This window comes from Heterodontus francisci, chromosome 8 (assembly GCF_036365525.1).
Source record: "Heterodontus francisci isolate sHetFra1 chromosome 8, sHetFra1.hap1, whole genome shotgun sequence".
Taxonomy (NCBI): Eukaryota; Metazoa; Chordata; class Chondrichthyes; order Heterodontiformes; family Heterodontidae; genus Heterodontus; species Heterodontus francisci.
Genome location: NC_090378.1, coordinates 39,653,127 through 39,670,221, shown reverse-complemented (window position 1 = coordinate 39,670,221; position 17,095 = coordinate 39,653,127). Strand labels below are relative to the sequence as shown.

Here is a 17,095-nt window from a genome sequence, read left to right as displayed (position 1 = left end):
GTATTTATTTATATCGTAAATGACTACTGAATCCATTGATCGCTTTACTGCCTTTATGTGGAGCAGTATTTAAAACTGCAGGAATTTTATAGCAGTATGTCAAATGGTGTTGACATTGTATGTGAGCTGAAGAAAGCTTACTGGCTGTTAAATGTGGACAGTGGCACCTATGAGCAGGGAAGAAAATTACACTTTCTAATCCACCCTCACCAGTCACTCCCTCCTATTCTGTCAAGTAATAGCAGTGTTGTGTGTATATTTGTAAAGGTGCAAGTAATTATTTTTTAAATGATGTTTAGGTTCAACTTACAGTAAATTGATCATGCTTTGTTTTTGTGTCTCATAACATTGTATGAGCCTCTTTTTTTTTGTAACTGCTCCAGCCCACCCTTTATGGCTATGTAATTGTTCCCAGGTTTCTATTGCATACATATGTTAAAAATATCTGAATGCCTTTGATTAGATTATCACCTTGTAATCATTCCCAGGTATCCATTCTCAATTTAAAAGATGTGCTAGAAATTGATCTTAAATTCAGTGTGAATGATTTTTTTTGGTGCTAGTCAGGAAGTTGGGTAGCAGTCATTTTTATGGGGGCGTTCCAGTCCTGTGTGTCAGAATCCTAGTATAGTAGATCCTTTATAAAGCTGATCTTTGGGATTTGCTGTATTGATGACTTACCAGGAAATTCAAATGGCCTTTGAGGCTCAGAAAGAGAATGTGTTCAGGTTGTGGATAGACCAGACACCTGCCTTCATTCATTTTAACCCATAACCTTTGATCCTCTGAGATCATTGGAATTTTCTGCTACAAATGTGCAATTTGAGGGATATGTTTTACACTTCATGATTTCTGTGCTATAACACAATCCCATAAATGATGTGATAGATTAGAAGATTGTTCTTTGTGTGGAACATATTCATCATTTAAAATATTCAGTGATTGAATCACAAATTACAGCACAGGAGACCATTTGGCCCATTAGGTCTGAGCAAGGTGGTTCTAGCTCTTCTCTTGGAGCTATCTAATATCTTCGTCCATTATCCAGCACTTTTCCTTGAACCCTTTCATATTCTTCCTTTTCAGATTTCTGTTCAATTTTATTTTAAATAATGTTACAGTCTCTGCTTCGGTAGCCACTTGTGGTCAAGCATTCTATACTTTAATAACTCTGTGTGAAAGCACTTCTAACTTTTCCCTTTCTCCTCTAATGGATTTATCTCAAATTGTGCTCCCTTATTACTTATTTTCCAACCAGGAAACACAATCTTTCAACCTTTATTCATTCATCATTTGAAAACCTGTTATTTCCCCCCCTCTGTTCCAATGAGAAAAGCAGCAATTTTTTGAATCTTTTCTTCAGGACTATAATCTCATTCTCTGGATCATAGTGAATCTTTGTACCTTTTTCAGGTATCTAAAATTCCTCCAATATGAGATTAGCTGAATTGCATACAGTACTTCTCCAGACTAATATCTTGCATGAATTCGACATCACCTTCTTGCTTTTACACCTGTCCCTATGTATAAAACTCTGAGTTTTGTATTCTGTTTGCACTCCTGCCTTTTAAACCATCTTTGTACTTGCACTATCGCCTCTGTTCCTCCACTCTTAAAATGGTTTTAATTTAAAGTATACTTTATTTTACTTTTCTTCTCAAAATATACTACACAGCTCTCCATCGAATTGTACTTCTGTATTTTGCTTCTGTGTAAGTCGTTCTACATTTTTTTCTCACAGATGTCATTGCCATCTAAGTTGATATCATGATTAAACTTAAGTATCATTACCCTTGTGCATATGCCCAAATTTTAAGAGCTCTGGAACACTGCTAACCACATACCACCAATCCAAAAAATATCCATTTACTTCTCTTTATGTTCTGGCCGCCTCTCTATCCACGTGTCTGCATTACCTTTTGATACCATATTCCATGGCTTTAATAATGAGCCTCTTATGTGGCACCTTGTCAAATGCTCTCCAAAAATCCATATTGTACGACCAGGTGAGAAGGTGTCTCGGGGTCCCTCTCAGTCTTCACCTGGTCTTACTGTAACAGGGTTTAATTTTAAACACACCGTGTTTTTAGCTCCGCCTTGGTGAATCCTTGTTCACCACTTTCCAATTATAAGGTAAAAAAATTAGCACAAACAGGCTTTCTTAAGTTTAAAAAAGAAACGTGAAATTTATTAAACTTAAGCTTAAAACTCTAATTCAGTTAACGCCAACGGATACAGCCGCGCCCCACACTAGCATGCATATGCGATAGGGACAGAAAAGAGCAGAAGAAAAAAATAAATGGAAAGGTTTGAGGTAATATCTGAAGTGTTGTTATGGTTCTTTGAGCTTACTGTAGAGTCCTTGCTTGTAGGTAATTCTTGCTTTTTGTTGGGGCCCAGTATTCTTAAACCTTGTTCACTGTAGGAGACTTTTCTCTCTTGGGGTTCATGTGTCTTCAATGGATTCAAAAGCTGGTGAGAAAGAGATGGGAGCAGACAGGAGGAGGGGAGGTCTGCTTCAGTCCAGGAGCCAAGAGCTTTCTGTCTTCAAAACACTGTTTCTCCAATTTAAAACTCTCAGTTCAAACTCTGCAGCAGTGAGTTAGTCATGTGACTAAATTGGTCTGACCACATCTGTTCTGTGTATTGGGAGCAGGGACTGGTCTTTTGTTCCAAGTAGTGTCTGCTACTATGCAAAAAATGTCCTTCCAGGCAGGCCTGGCAATTCCTTGTATCAGGCCTTCTCCTCTTCCCAGCAATACTTTGAAGTTTAATGTCCATATGGTGAAATTAATGTGCTTCATTCTTGGTGGGTGGAGGCCTGCATGACAATATGTAAACATTGGTTTTATTCTCCTTATAGTGCCTTAGCTTTGACTTTTTTACTAGTTTTCCCTGCTGTCACTTTCATCATTAATCTTTGTTACTCTCACTGTCCCTTCCTGACCCACTCTGCTTATTTTTGTCCAAAATGCTGCACTGTGTAGAGCCTTGATATTTCCCTTGCTGCTTTTGAATTTACCCTTTTCTGAAACCTTCCACATTTTATTTTATTTTATTTTATTTTATTAGAGATACAGCGCTGAAATAGTCCCTTCGGCCCACGGAGTCTGTGCCGACCATCAACCACCCATTTATACTAATCCTACACTAATCTCATATTCCTACCACATCCCCACCTTCCCTATATTCCCCTACCTATACTAGGGGCAATTTACAATGGCCAATTTACCTATCAACCTGAAAGTCTTTGTCTGTGGGAGGAAACCGGAGCACCTGGCGAAAACCCACGCAGTCACAGGGAGAACTTGCAAACTCTATTGAGAGATAAAGGTTTAAAAAAGATGCAAAAGAAATATGCAAGGGATGAAGAAAACTATGAAAAACATAAAAATTGAAGAAAAGCAAGAAGGGAGATTAGAATGGATAAGAGTTAATATTAAAGAGGGGGAATCAACATGAATAGAATTACCTAGGATTTTTATAAGCACATAAGAAAGAGTTATAGTTGTTGTGTAGGACAGAGTATACATCAGGAAATTAGAGGTGCATGAAATAATGGTAATACAGTAATCATAGGGGACTTGAATCTTCATATAGACTAGGCAAAATAAATTTGAAGAAATAGTATGGAGGATGAGTTCATGCAATGTATACTAGATAGTTTTCTAGATCAGTATGTCAAGGAACCAACTATGGAAAAGGCTATTTTGTATTTAGTATTGTACAATGAGAAAGGGTTAATTAACCTGGTCGTAAGGGGCCTTTAGGGAAGAGTGACCATAATATGATAGAATTTTATATTGCATTTGAAAGTGATATAGTTAAGTCCGAAACCAGGGTCTTAAGTCTAAACAATGCAAATTACGTAGGTATGAGGAGCGAGTTGGCTAAGGTAGAATGGGAAACTGCATTAAAAGATTTGATGGTAGATAAGCAATGGCTAGCATTTCAAGAATTGATACATAACTTGCAACAAATATACATTCCTTTAAGGCACAAAAACCCACAAAAAATGGTCTAACTGTAGCTAACGAGGAGTTGAAAATTGTATTAGGTCAAAGGAAGAGAGTAAACATGAGGATTAGGATGATTTTAGAATTCAGCAAAGGAAGATCAGGAAAGTGAAAGAAGAAAGTGAATGAAACAAGAGACATAAAAACATTGTAAATGTTTCTGTGGGTTTGTAAATAGGAAAAGATTAGTGGAAGTAAACATGGGCCCATTAGAGGCAGAAATAGGTGAAATTATAATGGGGAATAAGGAAATGGCAGACACTAAACTAATACTTTGTATCTGTCTTCATGGTAGAAGATACAAAAAACATTTCCGGAAATAATGGGAAACCAAGGGTCTAGCGAGAATGAGGAATTTAAAGAAATCAGTGTAGGTAACAAAATAATATTGGTGAAATTAATGAGACTTAAGTGGCGCCAAATCCCCTGAACCTAACAACCTGCACCCTAGGGTTTTAAAAGAAGTGGCAACAGCGATAGTGGATGCATTGGTTTTGATCTTCCAGAATTCCTTAGATTCTAGAACAGTTCCCAGGAATTGGAAGGTAACAAACATTACCCTGCTTTTTAGGAAAAGGGGAAGAGAGAAAACAGGGAACTATAGGCCAGTTAGCCTAACATCAGTAGTAAGCAAAATACTAGAATCTATTATTGATGTGGTATCAGGGCACTTAGAGAGTCATAAGCAGAATCAATACAGATTTCTGAAAGGGACATTGTGTTTGACAAATCTGCTAGAGTTTTTTGAGGATATAACTAGTAAAATGGATAAGGGAGAACCAGTGGATGTAGCGTACTTGGATTTTCAAAAAGCATTTGATAAGGTGCCATACAAGGTTATTACACTAATTTAGGACTCATGGGATTGGGGTAATATGAGGATTGGCTAATGAACAGAAAACAGAGAGTAGGATTAAACAGTACATTTTTGGGCTGACAGGCTGCAACTAACTAGGTACCAGAAGGATCAAGTGCTTGCGCCTCAGCTATTTACAATCTATAAGCAATGACTTCAATGAGTGGATTGAGTAACGTATCCAAGTTGTTGACAATACAAAGTTAATTGAGAAAGTAAGTGGTGAGGAGGTTACAAAGGGATATGCACAGGGCTGGGAGGGTGGGAAAGCACATGGCAGATGGAATACAGAGTGGTGAAGTGCGAAGTTGTCCATTTTGGTAGGGGAAAAAACTTTAAAAGCAGAATATTTTTGAATGGTGAGCTACTGGGACATGTTTGCATTCAGAGGGACCTGGGTGCCCTGGTACATGAATCACAGAATGTTAACATGCAGGTACAGCTAGCAATTAGGAAGGTAAATGGTATGTTAGCTTTTGTTACAAATTGATTGGAGTAGAAGAGTAAAGAACCCTTATTACAATTATACAGGGCATTGGTGAGTCCACACCTGGAAGATTGTTTGCAGCTTTAGTCTCTATATCTAAGAAAGGACATACTTGTCCTAGAGGGAGTGCAATGAAGGTTCACTAGACAGGACAATCCCCTCATCCCAGGAACCTATGATGAGAGATTGAGTAGACTTGGCCTATATTCCCTGGAGTTTAGAAGAATGAGAGGTGATGTGATTGAAGCATATAAAATTCTTAAGGGGCTTGATAGGGTCGATGCTAAGAAAACATTTCCCCTAGATGGGGAATCTAGAACACGGGGCCACTCTCAAAATAAGGGGTTGGCTATTTCGGATTGAGATGAGAAATTTCTTCACTCAAATGGTAGTGAATCTCTGGAATTCTCTAACGCAGGGAGTTGTGCATGCTCAGTTGTTGAGTATATTCAAGATAGAGGTGGATAGATTTTTGGGTATTAAGGGATATGAGGATAATGTGGGAAGATGACGTTGAGGTAGAAGATGATCTTGTTGAATGGCGCAGCAGACTTGAAAGGCCAAGTGGCCTACTCCACTCCTATTTGTGTTCATATTTTTTTTCCTGAAACATTTACAGTGAAAGGGATTTGTTAAATTTATTGAAATGATGCATATGATGAGGCTCAAGAACCAAAGTTGCCATTTGGTTGCCCAATAGTGGCTGTTTAATTTCAAATGGGGAAGAAAGAGCATGGTGTGAAGTTCATCTGTACTAAATGAGTTTTGCATGGGATTGCTGATACAGCATTAAGACCTTATTTGCTTATTATTTTGTATGTTTGTTTTTGTATTTTGGTCAGGCCCAGATCCCTCAAAGCTTGGAACAGTGCATGTGACTTAATCCCTTATTATCGCCAGTACAGAATCAAATGGCTCTTTGTTACTCTGCAAACACATCTGCTTTTATTGAATTTAGAAAGCAAAGGGTGGTATCTCTGTGGCATGAATAAATGTTTAGTTTAATGGATAAATAAAGTTTCTTGTTGAAGCTGGGGAAGTTGATGGTGAGGAGGAGGGAGATTTTGGAGGAAGGGTAGGCTGTACTTTTTTTTCCTATGGTTTGTATTCCACACAACACAAAGACGAGTAGACAATGCAAAGTATTAAATCCTTGATTATATATATCGCATAATTCAATCAAGAGTCTTGTGCCTAAAGCAGATGAAAGCTCAACTCATTTTTGGACATTGCGGATTCCAGAGGTATGTCATAGTTTAGTTTTTTTAGTTTAGAGATACAGCACTGAAACAGGCCCTTCGGCCCACTGAGTCTGTGCCGACCATCAACCACCCATTTATACTAATCCTACACTAATCCCATATTCCTACCACATCCCCACCTGTCCCTATATTTCCCTACCACCTACCTATACTAGAGGCAATTTATAATGGCCAATTTACCTACCAACCTGCAAGTCTTTTGGCTGTGGGAGGAAACCGGAGCACCCGGAGAAAACCCACGCAGACACAGGGAGAACTTGCAAACTCCACACAGGCAGTACCCAGAATTGAACCCGGGTCGCTGGAGCTGTGAGGCTGCGGTGCTAACCACTGCGCCACTGTGCCGCCCGTAAAGGCCTAGCCTTTGGTTATTGGTTTGTATATAGGAGCTGAAAATGGATCTTTTAAAAGTTTAGGAAGAGCCTATGATGATGAAGTAGATGAAATGTTGAATCTTGTCATTTCATTTTTAACTCGAGGGAGATGACACTTTCTTATAAAGGTTACAGGGATAGTGCAGGAAAATGGTGTTGAAGTACATCAGCCATGATCTCATTGAATGGTGGAGCGAGCTTGAAGGGCTAAATGGCCTACTCATCTTCCTATTTCTTATGTCCTTATGTTCACTGGTGGTTAGTGCAGTTTATCAAGGCTTTTTTAAAACTGGATTTTCAATTTTTGTATTAAATATTTTGCCTTATAATGGCTGGAAAGGATTAAAGATTTTTCAATATTATATGCTGTGTTTTAATGATAAAGCTTGAGATGTAATTGAGCATATAAGTGATTTCTCCATATAAATCATTTTAGTATGTGAATTCAAACTACATCCCACTATCATGAAACTGAACAATGCTCACCAAATGGGATAAACTTACTCCATTATGCGAATTGAATGCAGTGTGTGCATTAAAATTATGTTAATTAGAGTCACTAGAAACCTCTTAATCCCCTATCGCAAGACTTGGGGAGGTACAAGTCAGGCCACAATGGGTCCAACATTAGGGAATAGTGTTTAGTGGTCTTTAATTCAAATCCAATTTTTGCTTGTGAATTGTGAAAAATGTGAATTATCGAATTGTGAGAATTAAGCAATTTTATTGGAACAGCACATCCAAGCACTTCAGAGGAAGACTAAAAACAGGTTAATTGTTCATTTTGGCAGGAAGAATAAAAAAGAAGCATATTATCGAAATGGGTGAGCGATTGCAGAGCACTGAGATTTAGAGGGATCTAGGTGCCCTAGTGCATGAATCGTAAAAGGTTCAGCAGGTAATTAGGAAAGCTAATAGTATGTTATTGTTTATTGCGAGGGTAATTGAATACAGAAGTAGGGAGTTTATGCTTCAGTTATACAGGGCATCGATGAGACCACATCTGGAGTCCTGTGTACAATATTGGTCTCCTTATTTAAGGAAGGATGTAAATACATTGGAAGCAGTTCAGAGAAGGTTTACTAGACTAATACCTGGAATGGGTGGGTTGTCTTATGAGGAAAGGTTGGACAGGCGAGGCTTGAATCCGCTGGAGTTTAGAAGAGTAAGAGGCGACTTCATTGAAACATATAAGATCCTGAGGGGTCTTGACAGGTGAATGTGGCAAGGATGTTTCCCTTTGTGGGAGAATCTCGAACTAGGGCTCACTATTTAAAAATAAGGTGTCATCCATTTAAGACAAAGATGAGGAGAATTCTCTGAGGGTTGTGAGTCTTTGGACCTCTCTTCCTCAAAAGGCAGTGAAAGCAGAGTCTGAATATTTTTAAGGCAGAGGTAGATAGATTCTTGATAAGCAAGGGGGTGAAAGGTTATTGGGGTAGGCGGAAATGTGGAATTGAGGTTACAATCCGATCAGCCATGATCTTGTTGCATGACGGAGCAGACTCGAGGGGCCGAGTGGCCTACTCCTGCTCCTTGTTCGTATGTTTGTATGAAATGCACGTGATCAAAATTTGAGCACTGTACAAGTTGCACAATGCAAAGTCCAATCATTTTGCTAAATACTCTTGATTGTGGTTTGCTCCCTGCCAATAGCATGTTTGGCCAGATAAGTGTTAATTCTATTCACAGTGGAAAAATTCCATTAGGACATCTGGCTTAGCTGTTGGCCGCATCCTTAGCAATCGCAGATAATTGTACACCTTGGCTGTGGTGGAGGCTGGTTTCTCTTCTTCATCTGTGTGCTGGATCGGTTCACTTCACCTGGACCTCTTCCTCACTCTCATCCTCGCTAGTAATAGGATCTTCCCACACAACAGCAACAATTTCCAATTTGGTCAGCAATCCAGACGCCAGGACTTCCTTCAGTGGGTTTGGTGGTACACTGGACTGCAGGCAGTCACAACAGAGAGCTTGTGCACTCAGATCAGTATACTGCTTCAGATTTGGTTGTGGTGCCTCTGCATGATCCTCGATTTGTGCTAAGTGTAGCTTCTTTCTCTGCTACTGTGGCCAATTTAAAGTGCCAAAAGTGATTAACAATGGTAACGTTGTGTTCTTTTTGGAATTTCCAATCACCATTGGCTTTTTCCCCATCCCGGTTATGCAAGCACAGATCGTAACAGTAATTTGTTGCTTAACTTTATTTCCCAACTGAGCATTTTTCATTGATAAAAGCTAACTTGCTGCCTGGGTGCAACTTCTCAAAAAGGCAAGTTGCTTCTGTATTAAATATGTCATTGGGATTATTGAAGAGTGAAATTTTCAGCAATTTTATTGCTCACCCAGTTGTCTCCCCATGTGCTGTATCTTAGAGTCATAGAGAGGTACAGCACTGAAACAGGTTCTTTGGCCCACCGAGTCTGTGCTGATCATCAACCACCCATTTATACTAATCCTACATTAATCCCATATTCCCTACCACATCCCCACCTTCCCTCAATTCTCTTACCATCTACCTATACTAGGGACAATTACTTGATTTTGTTCCAATTTTGGATGCAGCTGATCTGTAATGCAGAATCAGGATCAATTTCAAATTCTTCTGTGAATTCATTCATCTTTCCCAGGTAGTCCAGGAAGATTACTTGTCCCACGCTGATTGAGCTAGCTCAGAGAAACTAATTTGACATTGGGATAAGCCGAGTTGTGTTGTTTCCTGGGCTGCAAAACTTCTGATCATTCTCTTGCTTTTCAGGAAGATGGGTAGGATATAGGGAGAAAAGTTATATTTTAGTGCCACAGTTTTCTCAATTTCAAATTTGATTTTGGTAAGGGTCTTGTACGTTCTGGATAGCCATATTATAAAACTGCCCTCTATCTTGATATGACAATGCATTGCACTCAGATGGAGGAGAGTTGCCACACCTCAGTATCCAATGTTGATCATGGAGTTGAATTTAAATAAGATAGATATCGGTCTGAACCCACTTGTGGTGGGAATTCAAATACGAATTAACAAGGAATTCAAATTAAGTCGTTTGAATTAAGCCCAATTTCAGTGGTAGATGTTTTTGCATGATTTCAGTGCGAATTAACAGACAATTCAAGTAAAGTAGCTGTGTGTTCAGATGAGTTGCCTGTAGACTCTAGTAAGTTTCAAAAACAAGCTTTTAGACTTGATAAATTCTTGATAATTAAATATACCTTGTAACTGCCACTCTGGCACAAATAATTTCTGCTTTAAATGCAAATAAATTCCTATCTCCCTGGGTCAAATAACTCACATGCTATGATGCTGAAAATTACATCAGTAATACAATAGTAAGGTCTTTTAAAAACCAGGAATAACTTTATAATAACTTTGATTTAAATAAATGCTATAAAAAAAATTTGACCAAAAGTAATATTCTACACAAGCTGATGTTCCTCTTTTCCTAACCTGTTCACTATTATCTGTGTCCTTCTGTAATTTTACCAACTTGCTAATTATTCCTCTTCTATTTTCTATCTTTTTAAAGTTCCAAATCATTTTACTTCCCTTTTATTTTCTCCTGCTGCTCTACTCTTGATCTCCCATGTAGGGGTAACTTTAAAATATTGCCATTTGATTACTTGAAAGTTGGCTGCACTGGTATTTTTCTTCAGGTAAATGGATTGAGGGATTGGCCACCTGATGTAGAACCTGCATGATTTTTGTTAGGTTAAAAGTCAGGAGGGTTGTGCAATAATAGATGATCCCCTCAGTAGATTACCACCCAGGTGCTCAAGGTGAAATATGCCCCCCCCCCCGCCCCCACATCACATGTCATTAAATGTGACAGTGGTGTATTGTCTGGCCAGGCAGGCCTGCTGACATGAGTATATTCACCATTGGCACCCCCAGAAGAGCACATCCATAGTGCACTGATGGGTAAGACACTTATTCACACTAACCAAGTGCCATGGTGTGACTCTGTTGAGTATTGGAGAATGAGGACATTGAGTGTAGTAAAGCAAAATAGTCTTGATGTTTTTTCTATTTGCTATTTGTTGTAATTTTAAAAAAAACTGCAAATATTGAGCAGCTTTTTTGTTGGACAGTTTACCTTTTGAAAAATTAAAACTGAACATTGCTGTACAGACTCTGCGTCATGCATTATTTGGGTGTTTGCAGTAGACATAGCACAATGCTCAAGTGATTTGCAGTCACTTGCATATTACAGTCTGATCATGCTCCCAAGTAGTCTTTTTTATATATAATGACCTTTTTTTTCTGCAGTTCTTTGTTATTCTAAAGTATTGAGATTTCTTATTTTATTTTATTTTATTCATTATTATATTGTTTAGGCCAATTATTACTCAACCTATAGTCTTTGTTATTTATCTGTGTGAACCAATTCACATTTACAACATAGATGTCCAAAAGATGAATACTTACACATGAATCTCAAAAATAGGCAACACACAAAAGGGATGCAACATTACTCTGACTTTGCTGAAATGCAGATATTTCTCTTATTTCCCTTACCCCTCATCTGGGTTCAGCAATGTTCTCTTTTGTTTACCAACTGCAAGAAGTATTTTGGTTCTAAAATTGTATAGGTAGCAAACTAGCAAAGCATGTGCTTCTGATTTGCTTTTATACCTTGTTCCTGTACGAGATTTGTAAATCCTGACCTAAACTCGAGCTTTATATTGAAGTGACTTATAAATTGTAGTTCTACATTGCTCTTATATCTTAGGCAAAATTACCACTGTAGCATTTTGCTTTGCATCAATGCTGAAGTTTTGCAATGTAAGCGTAGAATTAGGGCCTAACATGTCTCCAGATTAAAGTGAAATGGAGACCCCCTCCTCCAGGGAATCTCATGCTGATTTCCTTCAGAGTTTATTTTAGCTTACGATGCTGGATTTATATTGCAGCTTTGTCCATTGTGTAAATTTTTGTTTGTGGCTGTTGTCTATTTGTTCAGGGTCGATCAAACGGGAGACAAACAGGAGATGGAGAATTGAACTGTTGTGAATAGTTCCATCATTATATATTTCTACATTCTGAGTCACAGCTGGGAACAAAGAGAAGCAGATAGATGCTCTGTAGGTGAAATGGATAGCGTCTATGTGATACAGTAGTACTACTTCATGTAATTTCAGAGTCAATGCACGCTCTATCCTGTGTGAGATTAAACTTGTCAAATGGTGTTCAGAGCAAGCATATTGGATTTGGGTTTTCTTGTACCGTAGACAAAAAGAACTCAGGAAAAAAAAACCTCTGGCAACTAGGTAAATAATATGGCTGCTTGGTTATTCCAGGCCATCTGCCTCATTCATTTTTATTAAATATATGCCATTTCTTCTGCTAGTATTTTTGTAGTTTAGAATTAAATACTTGTAGGTTGCACATTGTGGCTAAGCTTAGCAAGTTTTCTACTGGCAAATGTAATTTCAGTATCAGATCTGCATTGGTACAAAGAAGGCTGTGAGGAAAAGATGTGAGCTGAAAAGATCCTTTTTTTAAAAAAAGAAAATGCTGTATACTTTTCAAGTATGGTAATTTTCTTCCAAAGGGATGGTACTGCTTTACTCGTATAATTACTGATAGAATAATTCAGATCATCAATATAAATACGCTTAGGAAAATGCTTAGGCAAGTTTTAGCACTGGGAAATAGTGGAACGCATAATCTTATCAGACATCCGAGGGGCAAGTGCACCTTTGTGCATTATGTGGATGGCTATCATAAATCAACCTATAAAGAACAGATTTGCCATTTTGGTGTACACATACCACGCAAAGGAAATCTTGTGCCCCCAACATGCCAACATTCCCATGTTAGTTACAATTTTAAATGCAGAGCAAAGCTTCTCCTTTTCTGCCCCGATGAAGTGCCCTACCCTGCAAGATCTTCAAAGAACACGTATGTTCAACAATATATCACAATTTTCATTTTCTACATGAGCCATTCTTTGGCCACAGATTTAGATTTCTAATTAGTGTCAAATTAAAGACAATGCCTGGAATTTTACCAAGCCTTTGGTGACAGGCTGGGAGACAGGAAGGCTGGCAAAATGGCAGGGAGGCGTTGGGGGTGCACTTGAACGTCTTCCCGTCGCCATGCCATTATACCAGCTGTGGGAAAGCTGGTAGATTGGCCACCTGCCGGGAGGTCAATTGAGCCACTTATATGGCCAATTAAGGGCCACATTCTGCCACTTACCGCCCCATCAGTCTACTCTCAATCATCAGTAAAGTGATGGAAGATGTCATCAACCGTGCCATCAGGCGGCACTTGCCTAGCAATAACCTGCTCCGTGATGTTCAGTTTGCTTCCGCCAGGGCCACTTAGCTCCTGACCTCATTACAGCCTTTCTTCAAACGTGGGCAAAAGAGCTGAACTCAGGAGGTGAGGTGAGAGTGACTGCCCTTGACATCAAGGCAGCATTTGACCGAGTATGGCATCAAGGAGCCTGAGCAAAACTGAAGTCAATGGGAATCGGGGAAAAACTCTCCGCTGGTTAAAGTCATACCTAGCGCAAAGTAAGATGGTTGTGGTTGTTGGAGGTCAATTATCTGAGCTCCAGGACATCACTGTAGCAGTTCCTCAGGGTAGTGTCCTAGGCCCAACCATCTTCAGCTGCTTCAACAATGATCTTCATTCAATCATAAGGTCAGAAGTGGGGATGTTCGCTGATGATTGCACAATGTTCAGCACCATTTGCGACGACTCTGATACTGAAGCAGTCTATGCAGAAATGCAGCAAGACCTTGCCAATACCCAGGCTTGGACTGATAAGTGGCAAGTAACATTTGCGCCACACAAGTGCCAGGCAATGACCATTTCCAACAAGAGAGAATCTAACCACCTTCCCTTGTCATTCAATGGCAGTACCATCCCTGAATCCCCCACTATCAACATCCTAGGGGCTACTATTGACCAGAAACTGAACTGGAGTAGCCATATAAATACCGTGGCTACAAGAGCAGGTCAGAGACTAGTAACTCACCTCCTGACTCCCCAGAGCCTGTCCACCATCTACAAGGCACAAGTTAGGAGTGTGATGGAATACTGTCCACTTGCCTGGATGGGTGCAGCTTGAACAACACTCAAGAAGCTCAACACCATCCAGGACAAAGCCGCCTGCTTGATTGGCACACCATCTACAAACACTCACTCCCTCCACCACTGACACACAGTGGCAGCAGTGTGTACCATCTACAAGATGCACTGCAGCAATGCACCAAGGCTCCTTAGACAGCACCTTCCAAACCTGTGACCTCTACCAACCAGAAGGACAAGGGCAACAAATGTATGGGAACACCACCACCTGCAAGTTCCCCTCCAAGTCACACACCAACCTGACTTAGAACTATATCGCCGTTCCTTCACCGTTGCTGGGTTAAAATCCTGGAACTCCCTTCCTCACAACATTGTGGATATACCTAGCTCACATGGACTGCAGTGGTTCAAGAAGGCAGCTCACCACCACCTTCTCAAGGGCAATTAGGGATGGGCAATAAATGCTGGCCTGGCCAGTGGCACCCACATCCCAGGAATAAATACAAAATAAAAAATTCCTGCCTCTGCGGGCATCTTGCCCGTGTCAGGGAGGCCCGCACAGTGTGGGGAGACCACCCATTGAAACCTGCCAATGTGCTCCGGGGGTGGGGGATGCATTCCATGGCCCACAGGCAGAGCCCCCCCCCCCCCCACCCCTCCCAACAGCAATGCCACCACCTGTTGATTGCAAAACACCGCACTGCCCACCCCCCAAACACCCGATCACCGGGGCCTGCCTGTTTGGCCCCGGCATCCCCCAACCCCACTTATCCCTCCTGAGGGTGCCCAGCCATTGAGGTGCCTTCCCCATGCAGCTGCAGTCTCAGCAATGGCCACCGCTACTGGTGGCGCTGCTGAGCTGCTGGTGCTCTAATTGGGCCGCCAGCCTTAATTGGGATGGTGGCTCCAGCCGCAGGCACTTATTTGTCCACCACCCGGAATCTGCCTCCCTGGGTCCTGCCGCTGGCCAATATGGTGAAGGAATTTTGAAAGTATGTCTAAAATATTCAAAAATATGTATGTGTATTCTCTTCTGGCCCCTCCTCCTACCAGTCAATAAATACTGCTCGTACACCAGCTGTGTGAAAATTCAGGCATTTGGTTCAAGATGCCATGTGGAAAATGCATGTTCATTTTGTTTACAGGGGTTCAAGTTTTGACTTTTATACCAGGTTTTATAAAATTGAAATTAGTGTTTTTTTTGCAGCTGGTTTAATGACCTTTGATACTGAGCTGCACGGTCCATGTGGTTCCCAGGTTTTGCCTTTGGTGGGTGCTAAGTTTTCTTGTCTCGGCTATTTGCTAAGCACTGCTGCGCTAGTGATAACCTGCTTTCCATCACTGGATAGTGACCCTGTCGGATCATGTGTGTGGCTGTTAAGTGAATTCAGAATCTGGGTTGGCACAATGCTCCCCAGTGTGAAATAGCTCACTAAGAATTGGCTCACAAATAAATTATCACTTGGGTGAGGTGCTGTTGGATTGAGGATGTCTCTGGAATCATGTCCCAGCATGAGTCACTGCCTTCAGGATACAAGAGGGGAAATTTGAGGAAGGGAAGAGAAATGGTTTGGTGTAGTTTATTCTGACTTTTGATTAGTTGTGTGCATTTATCTGGTAAGTGCTGTACTTGCAAATTTCTGTTCCCTATTAAAATTCAGCAACCCGTTTTACGTTAATGCTGACCTACATAATGCAAAAGCAGTAGACTGTGAATAAATTTGCTAATTTGATGCACTACATTTGTACAAAAAGAGACTCCCTCTGTAAGTACGTGGTTTAAAGGAGGATTAGAAATAGCATGGTTTGAGCTGTGGTCAGCTTAGACTTTAAGCAATCTGGCAAAGTCAAACAGAAGAGAATTGGCAAACCACATTTCTTGGATCAGTTGCCACTAACAGCAACATACTGTGTGTGTTGATTCCTGGGCCAATTGAGTTAGTGGTTTGGCTGAAAAGGGAATTTTCTAGCGAAATGAAACTGCCTTGCATTCCAAACAACCAAATGTTGTGCCTCCGTCTGTGGAGCTGAAGATTTAAGTGGTGAGTAAAATGGTGTCTTTCCAGTTTTACCTTTTATTTTAACCCTTTCTGAGACTTGATATCTGCCAGTCTTCGAAAAAAAATTCAATACTGTCAAGAGATTTGCGAAAGTTCCTCGCTGTAGGAATGGAACTGTTTAAGAGCCAGAACTACAGAAAACTGAACACAATTCTGTTGAATTAGGGTTGTAACTATTTAGAAAAAAGAATTATCTGGGGTAGAAAAATATGACATTCCTTTATGTCCATAGAGGGCAGATTACTGCACTAGTGTGTTGCTGGTTTGATACGTAATCCACGTAAAGTTGGCTTAATTCCTAGATGACTTCATCTTTCCTGTGCTTAATTGGAAACTATACACAGCACATTCTCTTCACAAAACAAAAGTAATAAAATATTTCCATACTTAAGGTTAGTTGGGAAATTTACTTCACAAAACGTTAAAGGAGGAAAAAAATTGTTTCTTTGATTAGCTGATGCTTGCCCAAGTGTGTTGACGAATTCAGCAACTTTGAAGAGTATGTAGTTAACCTGTTGAAACATTGAGGGTTTTTTCACCTCTCGGAAATGTTGAATGTTTTATGAAACCAATTTGAAATTAATATTTTTGATTAGATTCTGAAGTATATCTACAATGACATCTTTCTGTGGAATGTTAGCCTTGGCTTAGTGGTAGAACTTTTGCCTCTTTAAAAAAGAAAATAAAGTCTTTGGGCTGAATTTTACGCTGCCCCAGCGGGACAGTTGGTGGCGGTGCCAAATTGAGCGGGAGGCTCCGGGAGGCCTACCTGCCCCACTCCTGCCTCCGGTATCTCTAGGCTCCATGGTATAGGCTAGGCTGCAGTCCCGGCAGTGGCCACCGCTCCTGGTGGTGCTGCTGGGACTAAGAGCTGCCGGGCCGCTGATTGGCCGGCAGCTCACTGAGGCGGGACCTCCTCCCTCAAGTGTGTGGAAGTCCCGCCTCGGGACAATTAAAGCCCGGGGACCTGTATAATATGGGATAGATCCCTGGGCTAGGCGGAA

At 40.4% G+C, this 17,095-nt stretch overlaps 1 protein-coding gene across 2 annotated transcripts in view; it reads left to right on the top strand.

Moving 5' to 3' along the window:
* The window catches only part of zswim5 (zinc finger, SWIM-type containing 5), a 273,431-nt gene that overhangs the window by 41,853 nt on the left and 214,483 nt on the right, over window positions 1-17,095 (top strand). Inside the window, exon 1 of one of the 2 annotated variants that reach the window (XM_068036990.1) lies at window positions 15,827-16,073. The exons of the other annotated variant lie outside the window; for it this stretch is intronic. The gene's annotated coding sequence lies outside the window, so the exon portion shown is untranslated. Of the gene's footprint in view, window positions 1-15,826; window positions 16,074-17,095 lie in introns of those variants that run through there. 2 annotated transcript variants of the gene reach the window in all.